Here is a 23,324-nt window from a genome sequence, read left to right as displayed (position 1 = left end):
CTGCCCTGTGCCAGGGTTACTGCAGGGAAAAGCTTGGCTTTTTTGTAAACTCCTGCTCACACTGAAGTGATTCAACATGGATCTGTTGTGGGACAGACCTCCTTGCATCTTTGATTTTTATTTGCTCACCCCTAACCCATCTGATGCAGTCTCCCCACTGCTTTCCCAAGGCAGGGGATAAATTCAGGAGTGGGGCTCCAGGTTCTGCCCAGTGCCAGCTCTGTGCTGATGGTGGCTGCAATTCCTGGCTCGCAGGGACCCGGCTCCAGTTACATTTGCTGGCGTCAGGCAGGCTCTGCAGACCACTGCAGCTAAAAATAAAAGAATCCAAAGCACAAACCCCGAAGAGAGCGGGATGTTAAAATTCCAGGAAAGCTGTAGGAAAAGCTGGAGAGGCGCAGGAGCAGCCCCGGGGGGACAGCACCAACATTTTGGGGCAGTTTAAATTAAGCCTCTGGGTTTGCCTGCTTCTAGCCCTGTCACCTGTGTGACCCTGAGGGGCTCAGCCCCTGGCTCCAGGTATTTGTGCTCGCACAAAGGAGGCTTTGGAGCCTTTTGGGAAGCAGAACCATCCCTGGTGTCCCTGCTGGCCCTGGGAGCTCCCAGCCCCAGGCTCAGCAGCCCCAGCCTTGGGATTGCCCTGGATCCAAACCCTCGGATGGTGCTGGGTGTGGGAACACGGTTCTGGTGAGTCCTGAGCGGCCGAAGGGGGGAATGGGGTTTTCACAGCTTTGCAGCACCTTTAATTGTCTGGGAGGTTAACAGTGGATCCAGGCCAGAGGGTCGGGATTAAATACTTACCAAACCTGCTTCCAAAGGTTAAATTAATTAGTCTGCAATCAGATGGAAAAGCCCCAGTGCTATTTCTAAGGGGAGGTTTATGAATTTTGTATGAAGGTTTTGGTGGAAATTTCCACAATTTCTGAGCACAGATCATAATCTAATAATCTTTGAAATAGTTGTTTTCTATTTAAATATTAAATAGATACAGGGATTAATGTTTACCCGGTACAAAGTTGTATTTTGAAGTGTGACTGCCCCTTCCTGGAGCAGCACAGCTCCATTTCAGGCTGGCAGAGTGCTTGCCTATGACCCGTCTGCAAAATCCCTTTCCAGATTTAATTGAAGCGTCTTTGCAGGAGGCTTCATCTCTGCCTCCTTTTTGGGTGCTGTGAAACTAAACCCACCAGGAGTGTGAAAGTGAGGTTAAAAAGCAGCTGTGTGTTTGCATAACAATGGATTATATCCACGCAGTCCCGGGCTCCATCTGCCCCTGGAGCTCCTTGCATGTGGGTCAGGAGTTTCCAAACCATGGCTGAGATTAATGTGTGCAAAGGCCTGGGTTTTCCAAGTGTGCCACAGTTTAATGCTGCCTCTCTCCAGGGTTTTGGGAGTGCTGGGAATCACAGGAGCACAGAATGAGCTAGAACAGAATGAACAGGAGCACAGAATGGAGAAGACCTCTAAGACCATCTGGTTCTGGTGCTCTGCAGGGAGAGCTCAGCCTGGCTGTGCTGCAAAGCCTGCACTGCTGCAAAGCCTGCACTGCTGCAAAGCCTGCACTGCTGCAGAGGCCCCTGCAGGGCTGGGCCAGTGGGGCCAGCACCTTCCCCTGGTGTGCAATTTGGAGATTTGCTTTAGTTCTTCCCCTTGAGAACAGCAGCTCCTTCTGAAGGAAGCTGGAGGTGACTCCTGCCGACCTTGTTTGGGTGTTTGGAGCAGCACAGGTGTTTTTAATGGGATCATGGAATATCTGAACCAGGAGGGACCCACAGATGATCCAGCCCAACCCCTGGCCCTGCACAGGCACCCCAGATCCCCCTGTGCATCCCTTGGGCAGGGTTATCCCAGCACTGGATGTGCAGTGTGTGATGTGTGTCACGTCCTCAGGCAGCTCCAAACCTGTTCCTGTGTGCCTCGTGCAGCTCCACTCCTTATTCAGGACTTCTCCTCCTGGTCCAAGCTCTGTTTCCCAGAAATCAGCTCAGTTTTTGTTAAAAGAGTTGCCTGATACAGCTCAGGTGTCCCCATATTCATTTTCTAGCAGCAGGTGCTGGGAAGAGCATCAGGGTGTGCCCAGGGTGCAGTCAGAGCTACCAACGTCCTCTGGGTTTGGATAGGAAACCCCCACTATTCCCTGAAAATCTGCAATGCCTACTGACCTCAAGATTAGCCCTGCATTGGTGTATTTTAGGCTCACCTCACCTCTCCAGCAGAATTAGAATTAGCCCTCCAAAGACCTGGGCCAGGCTCACTTTTTCTGCTTCCTGTAGTCATTAATTAAGGTAGCAGCAAATTTTGTATGGGATCTTTTATTTTTGGCTGTATTTTATAGAATGATTGCTGGAGCAAGTTGGATGTGTTGCATCTTGAATATTGCTGAGGCTGGAAAGCAGCCAGAACAACCAAGGAGCAGAACTTCCAGGCAGTTTTCCATAGCTGCAGTAAAGCTCAAGTCTGCAGCGAAGTTATCTGAGGAATTCAGGCTGTGAACAACAAATGGAAAGGGAATGACACAGATATGACGGGGAGGGGGGGGGAAAGTGAGGTATTTTATGATTTTGGACAGCTTCCTGCAGTTATATCACTGCATTGTTATTATTCCTCAGCAAAATCAGAGACAAGAGATTGCACTTGAGCAGCTCCACTCGTTCCTGGCAACCTGGGGAAATCCAAGTGAGCTGAGAGAGGTGGATCAGAGGTGATTCCCCACCCGTGCCCATTCATTCCAGAGTGAAATAGCCAAGGACCAGCACGTTGTGGATATTTCCCAGTGTTTTAATGACTTTGTGCCTCCTCTTCAGCACAGTCTGTCAAGTATTCCATGCTTTTTTAAGAACAAGGAGACTGAGGTTACTGTGTTCTGAATGTCAGAGCAGAATTCTAGGGAAAAAAAAGTCCCTAAAACCCATTGCTCCACAAACAGCAAGACTAAAGCAGTTTCACCACAGATTTATGTGGTCTCATCCCTAAAGCACCTCTGCTATAACTATATATATTTATATATAAGGATAAATAAATATATATAATTATATAATTATATATATATAATTATAATATATATAGATATATATATAAAAGGATATCCTAACTGTGGTTCTCATTTTAGAGGGCAAACCCCTCACGTGCTGGGGCTAATTCAGCCTCAGGTACGTGGGCACTGAGCAGCCTGCTGCATAAACAGGAATATTTGGTGCCTGAGTTCTTTCTCTCCTTCAGTTGAGGAATGAACATGGTTCCTTTTTCTGTCTTCAGTTGCTGACTTCCAAGAACCTTTAGAAAATTAATTCTTCTTGAGGCCTTGACTCATGTGTCAAATATGTCTGAAATTTGGAGCAAGAGATAGACTGAGCCATTACATAAGCTTCCTCTCCTTAGGAAAGCAACCTAATCAAGCTTGTTCCATAAAAACTCCCCACCCAAATGACTGGAAATGGAGGTTTTTTACAAACACAGACCTGTGCCAAACAACAGTCATCAGAGCCCCTCTGCCCAGTGTCCTTTTTCTTGGCAGAGATTCCTGCTTGTGTTGGACAACGGAGCACATTTTGTCCTCTCTTTTGAAAGAGTTTACAAGTTAAATCTAATGTCAAGTTACCTTCCCAATCCAAATCCCTAATAAGCTACCATTAATCAGGCTGGGGGAGAAAGAATAACAAAATGGAAGTGCATTAAGTTTATTTCCCCAAATGTTCCATTGCTGTATTTTCCCCTCTAAGCTCCAAGGCCACACCACATCTCCTTCACTGACAGGCATCCCACACTTCCTCACAATCTGAAGCAGAAAGGTTGGGATGAGTGTTTTGGGCGTTGTAAACTGGATTACTGTGGTTAATCAATGCAGTTAATTAGTGCAGGCTCCCACCCTGCACACCAAGGTGAAGGCAGCACTCTCTCAGCTGATCTGGGCTCTCTGCCCATTGATGTTCTTGCTGCCTCCTACATCTCTGAAGCCCAAATGTGACATTTTCCCATTTTTTCCCACGTCCCTCTGGTTTGGACTGTGCTGGGGTGTGCTCCATGCTCCTTCCTCAGTCTGGGGGAACATGAGAATATTGCTGTGCTCCTCCTCCTGGGCACAGAGCTGCCACATCCTCCTGGTGGGGCCAGGGAGAGCCCCAGAGAGGAGCAGAGCTGCCAGCAAAGCCCAAGGATGGAGCAGCATTCACTCCAGAGTTCCCCCTGCCCCTGCACTGATCCTTGCACAAAACCCTGTTGTGGTTACACAGCTCTCCCTTAAAAGATGTGTTTGGGCTTATTTCATTTTTCATCAGAGTTCCCTGGAAGTTTAATTAAATCCTTGCTCATTTTGATGCTCAGGATGATATTAACTTTTGCAATCAGTTGAATACCAGCAGATTCAGTTTGACACAGGTTTAAGCCTTGCTCATTTTGATCCCACAAGGTGTCCAGGAGTCCCTGCTTGAAGAACCTCATGTCTGAGGGTCCTAAGCTTGTCACCTCCTCTGAATATTTCCAGCCAGGAATCATCACTCTTTCTCCTTGCCTCAAATATTTTATTGCCCTAGTAGCAGGAAGTGAACTGGGGGGTCAAGAGAGAAAACTTTTTATTTTGGAGGCTGCAGAGTCCAGAATTCTGTCACAAGGTTCTATTCTATTCTATTCTATTCTATTCTATTCTATTCTATTCTATTCTATTCTATTCTATTCTATTCTATTCTATTCTATTCTATTCTATTCTATTCTATTCTATTCTATTCCTTTTACCCCCTTAGCAAGATAAAGAATGTGGAGTTTTATAGAGAATACACCCCTCTGGTGCCCAAACACTCTGGTATGTGAAATGATTGTTTGCTTAACAAAAGGAAAAACAAAAAATGCAAAGTTTTTGCAAGCCCTGGTTTTGTGAGCCCCAAACACCAGGGAGGTACCTGCACAAATATTGTTTGCATACAAATAAATTTGTGTACACAGAGGTGGAGAAGAAAAAGAAAATCTAAAAGCTGAACCACTCCATAGGAGCCAAGCTCCCCAACTCTTACAGTATGTAATTACTGAAATAATTACTGAAGGAGCTGTATTAAAGGAAAAAGAGAATAAACATTTTTAATGAATGCTAGCAGGTTCACACTCTGGGGCTTCACTGGCATTTTTAACCTGCTGACTGAATTTGAAGCAGAGTATTTTTAGCTGCACCTGTAGGTTGTTTTTGCTTTTGTAAAATGTCTCCACACCCCCTCCAACCTCTGCACCCACTGTCTCCAGTGCTGATGGAAGCAGTACACACACACAGTCACCCCACAGACTGGCTTGTTTTTCCTCACTTTCACTTCTTAGTACGTACATGGGAATAATTTCACTGGTTTCACTTGAATTTTTAATCTGTTTATCCACCAATTCACCAAAGCCTAAACCAGGTGGTTAAAATCTGAGTATCCTCCCAGAACTTTCACATAGAAAATTATTACACCTTTTTTTTTTTTTTTTTTTTTATGAAATCTGTAGTGGATTTGAAATTAATTTTTTAGTTTTGAGCACCAGGGAAGAGTTTTGGTTACAGAAACTGGATGGGGTTGGTTATTTTCATGGAGTCACACGTGGAACAAGGCAGAGGCCACAATGAAAGAAGGGGCTTGACACCAGGATGTCAGCAGGGAAAGATTTCTCAAAGTGAGGGAAAGGAGGGAAGTTGGTATTTTCATATTTCAGTCCAAGCCCTTTCTTTGGCTGCCACAGACCCATTGTCACTCTGTGCTGATCTGCATTTTATCCTGCAGCCTCCTCCCCACTTTTCCATGGCACTGCCCTTGGCCAGCTCCTTTTGAACAGCAAATCTTCCCAAACTCCTCCAGGCAGTGGAGGATCCATGGGAACACCTTTGCCTAAGTGCAAAAAGCCAAAAGCAAGAATAACCCTGACTTTGCAAAAGGGGGAACAAAAAGTGTGCCAGGCTAGAGGTGCAGAATTGCTCAGCAGCAGCAGCAATTGCTCTCTGAGGCTCTTCTTGCCTTATTAAATCAAGTCAATACTTGCTCAATGATCAGAATCTCTCCCAGTTTCAGTCTCGTGCTGGAGCTCAGAGGAGGAGGCTCCAGCAAGGCCTCCCTGCTCTGCTCAGCTCCCCAGCAGCGCAGGATGGGAGCAGGAGCAGCTCTCCTGCCCGGGGATATTGCTGAAACCTGCCACGTGGAAATCCATTCCTCCCTGGGGATGGACACTCCCCTCTGGAGTCACCTGCAGCAGGTGAGGAATTCCTTGGGTGTAGCAGATTCTTCATTTACCTTTGGGCAGGTGGCAGAGAAATTACAGGTTAGGGAGGCAGTTCAAAAGGGAAAAAGCCCAGGGCAATTAGGGAGCCCTTCACAAGCAGGAGATTAATTCCTGCCAGGCTGCATTCTGGGGTGCTGGGATCTGCTCCCAGTGCCAGCAGATGACATCCAGGAGTGCAAGGCTTTGATTTTGAAATTGTACACATAAATATATACACACACAGATGTATTTTATCTGAGGGAAGATTGTAATCGTTTAATCAAAGGTGAAATTTTCAAGGTGCAGAAGGAACTCTGCTCTTCAGATTATATATTAAAGTTGGATATGCATTTCTAAATCTTGTTTTGTTGTTTCAACACAATAATATGTGGATATGGCTTTACTTGCAGTATATATAACATATTGGTCAATACAAAAATATATGGTTGCTGTCCTGAGAAAGCCATTTAATGCATGATAAGCTGGGGCTGTGTTAGCTGTGAAAAGCATTTAAATACCATGGTTACTTTTGCACATGGACTGGAGACACCTCTAGTTCTTTGCCTGAAAACACAAGGTAGGTAAGAGACCCTTGTGACAGTTTTGTGTCCCTTTTGAAGGAATTCATCTCACAGAATAAATAAATAGTGCCTAATAAGTAAATTTTGAAGCCTGTGTTGAGCAGCCAGAACTGGGGAATTTACCCAGCCCCAGCATTAATTCACACACCAGGGATGTGCAGTCTCACTGGCTATTTCAGCTCTTCCTCTGCCCAAATTAACTCCTTCCATCAATGTTTCCACCCTACACTGAGGGGTGGGTGATGCTGAGGGAGCCTATGGGCACAAGGGAGAGGGGATTCTTGCAGCAATTTTATTCCTGAGAAAATACCACATTGCATTAGAGGAGTCAATGCTTCTGTGTACTGAGATTTAAAAAACCCCAATAGATTTGGGGTTTCTGTCTCCTAATTCAACTGAAGGAACCAGTGATTGAAAGGTTCCTAAAAATTATAAAATTCATTAGATGGTTCTTTATTATTAATTTATTATTCTTAGGTTTTCACAAGATGCAGTTCTCTCAGAGGAGCTCAGAACCAGACTGGTGCAGATTTTGTGAGTGAATGAAGGAAAACCATTTCTCTATTCTAGCCACACAAACCTTTCTCTGAGGATGCTAATCCCCAGGGCTCTGAGATGCCATTAGGGCAGTTAAAGGTGTCCTGTGCTGTTTCCTCGGGGCTGCTCCTTTCCCCTGGGCATCAGCAGCTGCAGCCAAGGCAGGCAGGAGTGCAGCTGAACCAGCCTGACTCGGGCATCTGCTGGGAGAGCGGCTGCCATCTGAAGGAAGTGTTTCCCCTGGCTAAAAACCAGCCTGGGAACAGCCACTTCTGCAGATAGGCAGCCCTCAATTTCAAAATCCAGTTTAGAGCGTCCTGCCTTGCTGGACACTGCCATGCCCACCTGCAGCTTGGTGTGGAGCTGTGAAAAACAACCCCAAACCTGAGTGAATTCTCCCCAGCCTCCCCCCCAGCCTCCCTGGAAGCCTCCTGGGCTTTAGCACTCTCCCATCTTGCCTCCCACTGTTTTCCAGCGCCTTTGTGGATCTGGTTCTGCTCACGGGCTTTGCATTTGGATTCCTTCACCCTTTGCCAAAATCCTGCAGTCCTTTCCTAAATCCTCAAAATTCCGGAAGAATGCTTTGCTTACCTTGTCCTGGTTCCTTCTTTGACCCAGAGCTGAAGGAATGCAGTGACAGCCTCAGCTCTGCCAGGAGAATTCCACCGATTAATATTGGTTCAGGAGCTGATGGATGAGCCACTTCAATTCAAAAGTGATGTGCTAAAAAGGGCTTGCAGGAAATTTATTATTTCACCAAAGAATTACTCAAATTGTTGAGTGCAGGCTAATGAAGAACTACTGGTACACAAAGTTTTACACATTTAAGTCTTATCAGAAACTTGTGCAATGCTGTTTATGGAATTGTCCTGATTCAGATGTGGCTGTTAAACCACTTTTGTGAAGACTAAATAGATGCCATGGCACAGAATAAACACTGATATCTGATCAGCATCACTGGAAATGAACTGATTACTTACTGAAGTGTTTATTTATGGACAAAGATACCAGGGATGAACCATGGAGTCAGGACCATCATTCTTTGATAGAGTTGAAAAGAGTCCTTTGTGTGAGATGAATCCTTCAAACTAATACTTCTTATCCAGTGCTTGCCTCTCTGCCTATTTTCCACACCTTTATATTATCAGCTATCAATTTATATGAAAAATGTCCCTTATGTATTGCTCTGTGCCCCTTTGGCTGTGGTAAACTGCTCCAAATCCCACCTTCCTGCATCCTGTACCTCCAAGTGTCACTGGATGCATGCTCAGCAGAGATATTCTGTCATCAGTTTTTTATTCTCCTGGTTTCAACTGCACACTGAATACTGAGATTATAAAAAGATATGATCTCATTGCTGAAGTGTCTCCAACCACCAGTGGACTGAAATGGTCTTCCTTATTCAACAAGCAAAATGCAGCATTTCACAGCTCTTTTGAACACAGCTGTGGGGCTCTTAATTGAATATTAGTGTAAACCCCAATTGTGCTGGATTTTCAAAAGGCTGGAGGGGAGATGTAAACTTGTTGGCCATGTTAGCAGAGGTGTGGTGGTTCCCTTTCTCCAGGAATAAGACACAAGTTCAAGTCAGGAGGGAAAATCATTGAAAAACTGGGAATTTATGGTGCTTGTCTTGTCCACGGTCACTTTTGTGCAAGTGGTGACCAGAGAGCATCCAAGAAAAGTATATTTCCCAAATCTTAGGGCCAGTACCTGTGCCCAGAGACTGAACTAAGCAGGAAATTCCATAAGCAGTAATTCCTGCACTGTTCCTTCATCACCAGCATCAAACCTCTCCAGGTGCTGCCCTGGAGTTACACATGGAGGGTGCCTCAACACTGCCAGCAAAGCCTATTTGTGTGGAGGCACCTCTGTTTTGATCTTGTTCCATCTGGAGGTCAATAAAACTCACTGGAGTCACCTCCAGCAGGAATCCTTGGTGTATTAGGGAACATCTATATGTTATTGTCTTGGTTTGAAAAGCCAGGTGTCTGCTAAGGAAGGCTCCCCTGAAATGGAAAATGTAAATCCCCTCCCTCTGAATTATTATAGTTTTGAAATCAGATAAAGATATGGGAATAGGAATAACAGTTCTTTACTAGGAGAACTAAAAAAAAACCAAAAAACAAAACCAAAAAATACAAATGTAGTAGGACAAACAAAAAAAACCCCAAACCACTGGCAGAGTCAGAGCATGCCTGACAGCCTGTGGGGCAGGGAGGTGGCAGCAGCCCCATCCCAGGGTGGCTCAGCCCTCCTGCAGTGCCAGCTGTGCTTCTGCTGGAGCAGGATCCTGCACAAGGGGGGAGTTTTCCTCTGGAGCTCCAGGGCTGGGGGAGATGGGCCTGGGCTCCTCTGGGAATGCAGTGGGAAGAAAGCTGCTCCTCTGGGAATGCAGTGGGAAGAAAGCTGCTCCTCTGGGAATGCAGGGGGAAGAAAGCTGCTCCTCTGGGAATGCAGGGGGCAAAGGCTGCTGTGCTGTTCCCAGGTCAGATTGTATCCAGGTAGGAATGTTTGGCTCCTCCCCTGGGCAGAGCATCTCCCCATGGATGATGGAATTTTCTCAGCCGTGCAGGGACACTCAGTGGCCATGGACACAAGGGATCTCCTGGAGGGAGGATGGGCTGTGGGAGAGATAAAGAAAACTGCCCAAAGAACAGCAGAGAACTGCCCCAGCTGGTTCTAACAGCTGGCAGTAGAACCCCTCACCCCAGCCACATCTGGCACTGCACCCCCAGACAGCTGTGTGCACTAAAGCTGCTTTCTAGGCTGACATTCATGGTAACTTTAGCTTTATCTCCATCTCCATGTGCAAAACCTGCCAGGGCCATTTTGTGTTCACATCTTCTCTTGTAGTGGAGCAGAAATTGTGAACATTCAACTGCAAAAAGCCTCTTCATGTATCTGGTTTGAAGTGAGCACAAAGATAATACAAAACACTCAGATTCTCTTGTGTTCCTCTAATTTCAGCGCTCAGAGTCCCATAAATTATCACTTGATGGGCCTTTAAGATTCTGCCTCAGTGGAATTTATTGGGCAATATCAAAAGCAAACAAGTGGAGAATGAAACCCAGCTTCCAATCTAAGGGTACTGTTCCGTGCTGAATTGTCCACAGAAACTGTAATTGCTTTCTAGCAGGAAGCAAAAGATGTTAAATCTCTTTCAGAAGTAGAAATTAGTCATGCACAGATCAAAATCTATTCATGTGCAAACACCACTCATCAATAAATTGCAGCTGCCTGAAAATAGCTGCAAGCCAGTGGAGAATATTCTATGTATTTGTCAAGTTAATCACTTACATAAAATTGCATGTTGGATGACACTGATGAAGCTCATGATTTTCAACTATTTCCTTGGCCTACAGAGTGATTACTCAAAAAGTGTTTCTTCAGAAAAAGAACTCATCAAGGATCTTTTTGACAAAATGCTTTTTCATTGGAAAACAAGATTCATGCCCAGTTTTGCATGGAAAGTTCAAAGTTTTGCATGGAAACCAATTTATTTTGGTGAAGCTTTTGTAAGGGAAGGTCTCAGAGCTCTAGCTCAATGTTTCTGGTTTAGATGAGGCGTCCCTTCATTCCAAATGATCACATAGTCTAGGCCAATTGCTCTGAGCAAAGAAGTTCCAGGATTTTTCTCTTATTTTTGTGTATTTATACAAAGTAAACCAGTTCCATCAGGAGAGACTTAAAGGAAAAAAAAAATTAAACCCAAACAAAAAGAAGCAAAACAAACCAAAACCAAACCAACCCCCCACAAAAAAAGAAAAAAAACCACCAAACCCCCCAAAACAAGCAAACAAACAAACAAACAAAAAATCCAAAACAAACAAACCAACCAAAACAAAACAAAAAAAAAAGAAAAAGAAAAAAGAAAAAAAAAGAAACAGCCACCAGAGGTGCGGGAGCTGCCCTGAGTGGCTCTCCCAGAGCCCCTCACCCAAAGCCCAAATCCAGGGACACGTGGCAGAACTGGAGGCTCCAGCTCTGCCCTTCAGCCCAGTGTCACCACGTCCTGTGACTTCCTTGGGCCATGTGAGGATGGCCATGGCTCTTGGGACGGTCTGAGGAGCCCCAGCTGCTCTGGGGGTTTGAGCCCAGCTCAGGACAGGACAGGACCCCTGTGAAATGCTGATTTCCTCTTGCTGCACACTGCAAGCGGCAGCAAGGCTGGGACAGAAGAGAATAACCCAGAGTGAATGTGCGGCACTGAAGAACTCTTGAATGTGACCTGAGGGTGGTGGTCATAATCTGAGCTATCCCCTTATCTCCTGGGCACAGAGGGAGAGCAACAAACTGGACTAAACATGGTTATCTATTTTTATTTTCGTGTGATCTCACAGCTCTGATTTGATGCTTTGGAAGCTCCAGATGTACGAAACCAGATAATTCCTTTTTTATTCCTTGCTACTTCTCACTATTTCCCAACCGGTTCCCACTATCACTAACAAAGTCATTTTGCCATTCTTGGAAATCTCTTTATTGCTTTTAACTTAATCTCAGAGCCAGTAATACATTTAAGATCTGCTAATTTCAATTACTCCCTTGAGTGACTTGTCTAAGTGGTTTCTGGTGGAGCCACAATTTGAGCCCTTCACTGCTTTAAATCCAAAGCCTTTGTAGTTGTTGCTCATTATCATCTAAAATTTGCCATGATATTGTTGTGTATATTTTTATTGTGTATGCTGTCTTAAAACCACAGTATTTCCTTAGTAATACACAGCTCTATGAAGAGAATTAAGTGGCACAAAGCATCAGACTCGAATATTCAGGTAGAAAGGAAAGCTGGAACTGCTGGAGCTGGGTAATGAGAGTGACTTCATCAAGCAGGAGCTGTGCCAGGCTCCAGCCACACGAGGCTGGTGCTGAGCTCCTCACTGCTCTCGTCATGTGGGACAAATGCAGAAATTAGGAGCTGATTTAAATTCAAGATCAGTTCTAAAAGATGGATCTGGCACGTCACGTTCAGCTCACAGCAGAGCCACTCTGTTGGTTTTTTTCATAAAGGACATCTTAAAACTTTTTTTTTTCCTTTTTCTGGCCATATTCCATGCTGGAAGGAGAAATACTTCTCTCATGTGGTTAGAAATACCCACTTGGCCAATGATGTCATGCAGCAGGGCTATGGAATGATGTTCTCTGCTGCCATCAGTGATTAACACACTGCATCCAGCCATTAATTATCTTTAACCAGCTCAGCACTCCGGTCTTTTCCAGTATATTCTAATGGAAATCCCAAAATTTGTTGTATTTTAAAATTATTTTTAACCAGTCATAGCTCAGCACTCTGGTCTTTTCCAGTATATTCTATTTTTTTAAAAATTATTATATTTAACCAGTCACAGCTCAGCACTCTGGTCTTTTCCAGTGTATTCTAAATTATATTTTTAACCAGTCACAGCTCAGCACTCTGGTCTTTACCAGTATATTCTAATTTTCTTTTTATTATTATATTTAACCAGTCATAGCTCAGCACTCTGGTCTTTTCCAGTGTATTCTAAATTATATTTTTAACCAGTCATAGCTCAGCACTCTGGTCTTTTCCAGTATATTCTAATTTTTTTTTATTATTATATTTAACCAGTAACAGCTCAGCAATCTGGTCTTTCCCAATATATTCTAATGGAAGTATCAAAAGTAATTGTATTTTCTTTCTGGCTCACTTAGAAATTATTTAGGATTATATTTTTAACAAAGGTTCTTGGAAATACTTCAGGTTTTGGAAAACCTTGTCCTGCAGCAGGTTTCTGTGGGAGTGCAGGCTGGCCAGGCTGAAATGCCATCACTGCCCTGTGCTGCACCCTGATTTCCTGGGCACCTTTGTTTCCAGTGTATGAGAGAAAATAAAAACTCTTTTGTGTTTGGGAAGCCTTCCTGAGGGCAGGAGCCTGGTGTGGGGCTGCTGGACACCCCATATCCCTTCTCCAGGAGCAGCAGGAATTCAGAGGCTTTGTGATGATGCATTTAATCAGAAATAGAGGTGTTGCCATCACTTCCACTCAGGGATTTCTCTGTCCTGCCACAGGGCACAGTTGGAGCATCAGGAGGGCACAGCTGAACTCCCCTGACCTGGCCCACTGCCCTCAGTGTAGCTTTGTGCTTTTTCCTCGAGTTTGGCTGAATATAAATTTTTCAGTTTAAAAAAAGCAAGGATTTATTCCACATTCACATGACATCACCCCATGTGACTCTTTGGGGGGTTATTTTTGTAGCCTGTGGTGATATCACTGAGTTCCTAGAAGCAGGCTGATAAATTTTAGCACCGAACATTTATTTAGTTGGGGAACTTCTGTTGTTTTTTTTTGTGGTTTTTTTTGGTTTTTTTTTTTTTTTACTGCAGAGTTCCGTATTTTACTTCTCTTTTAAGCCTGGCTTTCTGCAATCTGTCTGTTGGGTTGAGTCTGCTGTTCTCTCCAGAAAACCTGCAGGGGAAAATGTTGTTTCCCTTTCCTCTCCCATCCTCTCTCTCTTTTTATTTTCGTAATTTTATTTATTTGTGAGAAATCTGGGATGACAACCCTTTAAACTCGCTTTTTAAAAACATGTTGTACATTTTCATGGGGCTTTGTGTTGTCAAGCTCTATATAAACAAAAACTCTGAGTTCAATTCAACATCTTTTTATATATTCTATGCACCTTTATCCCAGAATTAACCCCCTAAATGTTTCTTTGGGATTTACCTGTCAAGGATTTTCAAGTTAGTTGTAGAATTTTTGTACAGCACAGCTTTTTAACCTTTCCAATTAAACCATGTGGGTTTTCTGCTGTACTGTCAAAATAGTTCTAAATATTGATATGCCGTATTGGTATTTTTTCTGTGTTGGAGAAACAACTCTGTGTTTATCCTACTTCATTAAGCAAAGGTCAAGCATGGCAAAATGTGCTCTCCAGGATTATGGGAGGGAACCAGAGCATCACTAAAGCTGGGCAATAATTATGTGGAACATCCTAGGTTGTCCTGGCTTAGCAGATCCAGATTCCAACAGCTCTGAAACATTTGGAGAACTGATCTGCATCTAAATCTCGTGTCCTAAATACTTCTCAAATTAGGAGGCGCACATGTAATGTGTATTACTAATACACTACTTATTTTTTAAGAATAGATGATTGATTTTATCAATATCTGCATATTGAAGTAACAGCTAAAAGGATAAAATGCTTGCAGGTTGTTCAAAGACTCAACATAATCTAGAGATTTTTATTAAAAAAAAAACACAAAAAACCAAAAACCTAAAAGGATCTTTCTCTCCAAATCTAAACAGGATAAACAAAGAGCAAGATTAGCTGCCAAGAAGCAATTTGTCACAGTGCAAGTTGTTTCTAAATGACAATTTAAAAGCTCTTGGCTCTGGTATTTTAAATATAAAATCATAGCAAGCCACACACAAATCCCAAATGGCAATTTAGAGAAATAGTAAAAGAATTTAAAATGCCCAGAAACAGAAAATCAGCATTCAATCCAGAAAACCTTTCATGGATTGTGACAACACTGGAGGCCATAGGGAGAAAATTTTGTGTTTGCATGCAGCACCCTGCCTGATCCCTGACACTGCATTTGCCATGGTTTGATAGAGAATATCTACAAACACCCAGCACAGCCCTGTACTCTGAGTTTCTCCATTTCTTACTCAAATCTTCTCAGTCCCTGCAGGATGAGGCATGTGAGAGGTTCTTGTCCTATGAAAATATCTTTATGTTTTCTCTCATCCTTTTTTTCTCCCCAGCTGAAGAGTCCTAATGCCTTTAGTTGCTTCTCATGCTGATTTATATCTCACTAAATCCCTGGTGCTCTTTTCTGTTCCTCTGAATTTTGTTACATATAAATGGCAGTGCAGGAACACCTTCATGCTGTGTTCAAAACATGGGCACATCCTTCCATTCTGCAATTTAAGTAAATCCTCTCTTCTGTTTTGTTGTCATCTCTCTCCCATCCTAAACTCCTGCGTGTTTCTTGTTTTGACCATTGCTGAGCACTCAGCTGGCATTTTTAAGCAGCTCTTCCTAGTAAATCCCACCTGTCTTTATCTGGCTGACAAGAGCTGAACTAGACCCCCTGACTGTAACACACACACAGAGTTTAATTTAGGTTGTCTTTTCCTAGACTGTTGCTTTGCATCCACTTCCATAAGGTGTAATCAACAATTTCATCAGCTAATATTGCACTTTTTCAATGTCTTTTAGTCTCAAGTATCTTGAAATTTTCGTTTATCAGCACATTTTCTTGCCTTCCAACTCCTGTTGTTATTTTCTGTAACATTTTGAAGAAGTCACATGGGCTTTCTTCAAACCAGCCAATACTGTGGCAGGTAAATTAATTAAAATGTATATGGAATTTTGAACAATAGATGAAAAAATAATTAACGTCTTCAGCTCTGACTGTATCTAAAGATATTGCTGCTCATGTGAGTGTGATAAACAGCTGAGTAATCAGGGCTGCCCTTTGAGATCCACTTTACATATGCAAAAGCTGCTCTTTGTGGGATCGGTTTCCAGGCTGCAGGTTCCCAGCCAGTAACTCGTGGGCTGCTGCCAAATGGGGAGATTCCAGTCCCTGCACACCTCAGCCTGCCCTGGCCTTGCTCAAGGAGAGCTGGGCTGCTGTCAGGCAGGAAAAAGAAATAAAGAAAAAAAAGAAAAACCTGACTCGGTGTGAGTGAGAGGGCAGAGAGGGCTGCAAGGGAAAAGCGGCTGTGCCTTTGGCACCCTTTGGATTTTACAGCCTTGGCAAAGTCTTCTTTTACAAAATGCTATCTTCGGTGTGTTCTTACTTTTTTTGAAAGACTTCCCAGGTTTCTGCTGCAGCAGAACAATCCCATTTACTCAGGATATAATTACAGGTACATGTACTGTTAATCTGCACTTCAGCCCTAAAGCACAGCACTGCTCCTACTTTTGATTCACAGAGGAAAAGATGAGGTTCAGAGAATTTAACCAAACACGGCTTTTCTCCTTTTTTTTTGACTAAATCTTGGCTCTCTCACTGCCTCAGAGGGAAACTTGAACCTTTTAACAAAGCCATGAACTGCTGGTCAGACCTGTGCCTTGCTGTAAGCCCATCACCTGTGAGGACGTTCCACTCATACTGCTCCTGCTTGTGCCTGGAAATTGAGCCAAAAAATTCAAAGTTCTTTAAGAAAACTTGAAGCCTGACTCAGTTAATCTGTCTGATCGTGTGAGACCAGTAAGAATTACTCACCAAATTATTTTAGCTGAATCCTGTGAGCCCTGTGCTGGCTCTCCTGGTGGGAGCTCCTGGGTGGCAGCAGCTCGGGCAGACACTGATCCTGCTGCCTGATAACAGTGGGAATATCAGCAAGGAAATCACAATATCCACCTCAGGGGAAGTGGATAAAACTAAAAACCCAGCAGTTGGGGCTGTTAGAAGGCAGATATATGGCACAGCAGCAGCTGCTTCACTATGGAGTGAATTATGCTTCACACTGCCTTTCCTAATGACAATCATTAATTTGAAAATGCTAATAAAGAGCAGGGCTGTTATGCCTTGTAGTGAATAGTTGTGGTAAGAATGGCATTTATAAGGCTTAATTGCTTTGAAAGTTTTCTGCTGCATTAAGTTGCTGTGAAAGGATAATTCCATATTCTTGCTTTCTGTGATAAAATTCTCTTGGAACTGCTGTTCCTTCAGTGAGGAACATGGTATTGAATGGAAAACTGCCAATTTTCATAAGAACAAAATTGTTAATTTCATAAAGGATTATTTACAATGCTGCTCAACTTCAGCTACCTAGGATTCGGCTGCCTTGTCTTTTCCAAAATAGTACTTTCAATAATTGTTATTTTTTGAAAGCCTGCCCAGCTTTCTGCTGCAGCAGAACAATCCCAATTACTCTGGATTAGTGAATTCTACAATACCAGCTACTTCAGACCAAAAACTGCAAAGTAAAGGTAATTAGGACATGGTGGCTCCTTGCCAAATTCCAAAGCAGCCTTCCTTGGCAATTATCATCCCAGCTGTTTCATATGAGTTGCTCCACAGCAGTTCCACTTCCCTCTAAGAAGAGGGATTTTATAGAAAGGGAGTCTGAGCAATTCCTACCTCTTGCCTATTTTATTATTTATTGTTCCATATCACTACACAGCAGTGGCATATTTTGTGTAAATTCTTTCCATTACTCACAAAGCCACACAAAGAGCTCAGAGCTTTCCTCAGAGAATTCTTAACTTCCTGCAAAAACAAGCAACAAAAAGCTACCAGGAAAAGTAACCAAAGACTTTTAATCACTTGAGTCTATTTCCTCTCCCTAAGAGAAACGAGGATTTTCCACCTGCTTAAGTTAAATACTCAGGTGAATTACATTATATTAAACTAAATAAATCTGTGATCTTTTTTTTGTGTCAAAGAGGAGAATGGATCCTATTTCTTATCCTTACTCAAAGACTTCCAAGGATTGCTCCAGAAATGGCAATTCCTCTTGAGTAGGTCTGCTTTATACAATCTCAGCAATATACTTTGTTACCACTAAAAATATGAATTTAGGCATTTGGTTGTAATGGAAATATCCAGAACTCTCCTGGCATAAACAAAGCAGAGGTGAATTTAAAAAATATATATTTAATATATAATAATACATATACGTGTTTTATATTTTAAATATTATTATATTTGCATATAAACGATGCCATTTTTATTTTTAATAAAACCATGGCTATAACCATCAATACTTCTTTAAGAATAAGTGCAGTTGACTGTTATCAAAAGATAAATGAAGAGGGAGAGGGGGGAAAAAGAAGGCAAAAAATTTTCCTTGCATTCTTATCAGCCAAGAGCGTGATCCTACTTGAAAACTTGATACATCAAAATCCATTTCTTGAGGAAATAATTTATTGCTTTGTACTGAACGTTTCACATAAAAATTTAGTTTGAATAGGTAACTTTGAAGTCTGAAAGCTACAAGAAGTTAGATAATTTACCCAGAGAGTGCTGGGGCAAAGCATCTGAAGATTGCCTGCCTCAACACAAGGTATTTTTGGTTCTGCTGTTCCTTATTTACAAGGATGAGGTTTTCACAAGAGGAGGAGAAAATCCACCTTTTATTTTCAAAAGACAGCCTTGAAAGAGATGAATCTGTCAGGTGTGTCCTGGGGAGATGTCTCAGCAGGGAACCTCCCAGATGGAAATAATGCCTGGGAGTTTCACCCTCCCTGCCTCAGGACAGCTTTGGCTTTCCTGCAATTGCAGAGCCAGCAGAGAGCCCCAGTGCTCAGAACTCAGGTGATAGCATGGAATCCGTGTGAGAGCTGCCATGGGGGCATGCTGGAGCCATCAAACCCCAAGGTGGGATTATTACTAAATACATAATTACATTCTAGCAACAAAGCATTGCTATTCCTTTCCATCCATTACACTCTGAATGTGATAAGGGGGGGGGGGGGAAACCCTTTTTTTTTTTAATTTCCTGTCTAGAATTTAGCGTGTGAACATAGAACCAATTATTCCAAGTTACAAATACTTGCTGTATGAAAAGCAAAGGCTTCAGCTTGCTCTAGATTTTGCTTTTTTGTTATTTCTTTGGCTTCACTATCAAATCAAATGGATGTCTCAGCAATGATGTTCCAGCAGTTACTCAAGCTCTTGTGTCACTGTTCCATTTCAGCGGAGGGCAGAAGAAAGCCTTGCATAATTTGATGCAAAGCTTCTGTCTCCACCAGAAATAGGTTTGGAGGTGAGGAATGTCTGAATAAATGAATGTGAATACCTGTGAGTATTAGATGTGTATCTCCAAAGTATTAAAAATACTCAGGTAAGAGCAGGCATGTCCACACTCATTTCTGTGCAGTTGCTGAGAGATGGAACAAATCTCCTAACGCAGCACACTGGGCTCTGCTCTGAGCTCCAGCAGACTTGTATGTTTGCATTCCTTTGGCCTGATGTCTTTGCTAATTACTGCTCAAGTAATTTACTTGTTTTGCTCATAGCATTGTTTTGGGTTTTTATTATCTTGCAAAAAGAAATTAAAAAAGAAGTTTGTTCAAAAACAAGACCAAAGTGAACATCATCATTCATTTAATCAGAATTAACTTTTTTATTGAAGCAGAAGTATATCCTGATATATATCACCAACCTGATTACCACTGGCCAGTCTAAGAAATGAATGTGCAACAGCAAAAAAGTCCTTAACAAATGAAACATCTGACAGAAACATCCCCCACCTTTATCATCAGACACCAAACGAGCCATACACGTAGAGAAGGTTTTAAAAATTGCACAGCTACACTGGTGTGTCAGAGCTTCCCAGGGGGAATCTCCTGATGTTCTGTGGCAGAGCAGTGCTGAGCCCTGTGCAGGATGTTTCCATCAGCCCAGAGTGCAATTTCCCCCAGCACAGCTCTGGAACGCTCTGTGCTCTGCACAGGGCTGGGATGAACTTCCCCTTGTACAGCCACCAACCCTCAGCAGCTGCACGGCCAAAATCCCCAAATCCCCAAATCCTGCCCTGCTGGCACATCTTCATCAGTGCTCTGCTGCACAAGGTAGGGTGCTTGCAACACGATTTTTAATGGTCCTGGCTCTCCAAGCACAGATTGCTCTGTAGGACGTGGAGGACAAGAATCAAAGGCTGGCTACAACAGAAGCGTGTTGCCAAAAGTAACGCAGCCCTTTGATCACCTATCTTTGTTTATCCCAATGTCTGAGATGAACTTGAAAGACAATGGATAAATAGGCTGGAGCTGAAAGCCAGACAGCTTTTTTTCTTATTTTGCATTGCTTTTTGTACCAGAATCCAGTTAATGAGAGTTGCATTTCTCTTAGTGCAAGAATGCAGGCAGGAGGCTAAAATGGACTTTTGTCTTTGTGCTGCCTGCATGAACCTTTGAGTGATGCAGGTATTTATGGCCTTATAGGCACATGTTAATGAGCTGTGTTATCTGGGAATAGCAGAGCTGCAGAGCAGTAGGATGGATTCCCTGCCTGCTCTGGGTTTCCTTGTCTCTGGAATCTGCCTTTGATGAAAGCCGAGGGTGATGGGAGCAGGGCAGGAGTGAGTGAGGCTTTCTGTACAAACACATCACAGTGAGAACAGGCTTCTCACCAGAACTACAAAAAACCACTTGGGTTTTTGATGAAGAAACAGAACAAAAATGATCTGTGAAGAGATAAAGGAAGGGTTTGTGTATTTTTCAGCTACAGCCTGATAGCAGCCTCCAATCCTACTCTGTCACTACTCATTCCTTACTCAGGATTCCTTGCAGGAAAATAAAATGTTGCTGTCATCCTCTATGTTATTACAATAAACAGCTGTAATTCTTCTGCTTGGAGAGAAACTAAGTATAGAGTGGAGTTCAGTGGCCATGAGAAATTGTCAATGCACAGCTTAATGTCATTTATCAGGTGATAAATCCTTTAGGTAGCTCTCTATCAGGTGTAATTGCTCTGCTGAAGAAGAGTTTTCATTATATGTTCAGGCTGGCTTCTAAAAATGTTTGTCAGGAAAGAGCTATTTATGCTTTGTTATTTTTAAACTGTAGTACCTAGCTCTGAAGAGATTTTGTTGTGGTTAGACTTTTTCAGAAAGTCAAAATAAACCAAATAAACCAGTTTGGTTAGGTTTCAAAAATAGAATACACATGTAAATCAAAGTGCTGTATTTATTGTCTCTGCAGTAGGAATGACTGTTCAAATAGACACAAATTATAGCCTAGATTTTTAGCTTTTAAAAAGTGTGTCCTCTTTTTGGAGCTCAAATAATGCTTATTCAGATTAAATTTTTATTCCCTGTGCAGGTGCCACTCATCGGCTCAACATCTCCACATTTAATTTGTAAAACATTATTCTAAAATTATTTTCATGCTTTGATATTCTCAGTATCCAGTGCTACCCCCACTGACCCGGTGCATTTGTCTTGTGCTCTTTGAAACTGTGTCCTGAAATGAGATTTACCCAGGCTCCCAGTCCTTTCCACAATTATCTGGAATTTAACTGCTATTCCTCCAACCCATTTCCAGCCATGGGGAAAAACCAGTTTTAGTCACCTGATAAAATAAATTTGTACCCGTCAGACACAACAGAGAGCACTTTGAAGCCACGTGCCTTTAGGGATATTTTCTGTTTGTTTTTTTCTCAGTTATCTGTGCAAACAAATGGGCAGCGAGGTGTGGAACAGCGGAGGAGGACTCAGGGATGGGCTGGGTGATGGGGAGAACTGGCTGTGAGCAGGACCTGCACTTGGCAGCTCGGGGTTCACAGCTCTGAGCAGCTTCTTGTCACACCAGGGGAAAGTTAAATCTTGGGCAGAAGGGCTGCAAATGAGAATCTAAAACCCAGGGGAGCCACTGAGCTCAGCCTGTCTGGAGGAGTCTGAGAGGAGTGGCTGGAGGAGTGCAGAGCCCTGAATTTTCCTGGAAGCAAATTGCATTGCCCTGCACACAGCCAGGCCAGGGACTGCAGGGCCACAAACTGCCTGCAGCTCCTCCTCTGCAGCAAATAAACTGCTGCACAGCTCCCTGAGAGAACTAAGAATCTGCCCTGTAAAATTAGCAATGAGGAGGGGCTATATAACTTTATTTTTTCAGTAAGAGATTGTTGTTTACTGTTTATAGAGCTGCACTCTCAGAATAATTTAATTACTGCAAGGCTTAATGAAAAGCTGTTTCAATTTATACTCTGAAGTGCTCCCACACAAACTGGAATTGAAAATCTACATAATTGATATTTTCATCCAACATATTTATTGTTAATTTTATAGAAAGACACCCAAGAACCGTATAAGTATGAACACCTAATAGATTATAGTAAAGATATTTCCATATGGAAGACAGAGATGGCTCCCAAGATTTGGCTGAAAAGCTGCAGGACAGGGTGAGAAGGGCATGCACCGTAACCAGCCCAACAGCAACCACCTTTGGCTGGATATGAATAAAGTAAAAAATTGATGATTTGTTCAGGACAAAGCAACAAAAATAATGGTTTTCATTTCAGCAAAACAAGTTAACTCCACTGTTAACAGCTTCATATATAAGGTGTCCTGTTGTTGTAAGGTGATTTATGTGATTTAAATTCTCAGTGCATGAAAAACCCAAACGAAAAATTGTATTACCACTCCTTTGAACACTTTAGTGACACAGGGAAATAATAAAGCATTTCAGCTGGATGATAAAATATAAATAGTTTATGCATCATTATACAAATAAGAGATGCCTTATTTGGCTTCTCTTTTAGTTGCTAATGCTTGATTTGTTCAAGGCCACTTTCTCCATGGTCTCTGTATGCTGGACTTCATTTGTATCTCACTTGACTTAAACTTTTTCCTAAGCAATGTTCTCTTACTAAAAACAAACAAACAAATAAGAACAACAACAAAAACCCAAAAAAACAACTTATGGAGGAGTAAAAGGATAATTTGTAGCATAATCAAACCTTGCAGAAGGACAGTGCTTGGACTGTGGCTGGATAAAATGGCAAAGTTTGTCTACAGCACTCCTTGGCTTGAGGAGGAAGGGAGGAAGATTTGATACACAAAATTCCATAATAAAGTGTGTATGTGCATTTCTTCTTTTTCCCAGCCAGCATCCCACTCCTAATTCTTGCTGCTCATTCTTCTGAGGCTTAGGGGTATTAAGGATACAACCAAAGTTACGTGGTAGCACTTCAAACATTGGGATATTTTTGGAGAACCCCCAGGTAAAGACAGGGAACACAGGAATATTGCACACAGCAAATGGAATCACCACAAATAAGGAAAGGTTTTGCTTTTCCATGCTCCTTCCCAGCAGTCAGGGTGAAAACTCTTCTCAAAGATGGGGAGCAGCTGAGGAGGCTGAGGTGGAAGGGAATTGCTCCCCAGGCAGACTGGGCTCACAGCCCAAAGCCCGGGGTTTCATTCTCCTCTAATCGCTGCTTTTCCTACATTAGGAACCCTCCGGATGGCCAAAATGCAAAATCTGATTGTATGCCTGGGCAAATGAAAGTCCAATACCTGCACATCCACACTTTAAACATCACAAACACAAACCACATCAGCCTCGGGAAGAAGGCTG

At 42.7% G+C, this 23,324-nt stretch overlaps 1 protein-coding gene across 1 annotated transcript in view; it reads left to right on the top strand.

Annotated features, from left to right (window-relative positions):
* Positions 1-377: 377 nt before the first annotated feature.
* RAF1 (Raf-1 proto-oncogene, serine/threonine kinase) overlaps positions 378-23,324 on the top strand; it is a 65,055-nt gene continuing 42,108 nt past the window's right edge. The window contains exon 1 of the mRNA XM_032750705.3: positions 378-687. The gene's annotated coding sequence lies outside the window, so the exon portion shown is untranslated. The remainder of the gene's footprint in view (positions 688-23,324) is intronic.

This window comes from Taeniopygia guttata, chromosome 12, assembly GCF_048771995.1.
Source record: "Taeniopygia guttata chromosome 12, bTaeGut7.mat, whole genome shotgun sequence".
In the NCBI taxonomy this organism is placed as follows: Eukaryota; Metazoa; Chordata; class Aves; order Passeriformes; family Estrildidae; genus Taeniopygia; species Taeniopygia guttata.
The sequence above is the reverse complement of the archived record's forward strand: the minus strand, read 5'-3'. Positions and strand labels throughout refer to the sequence as shown.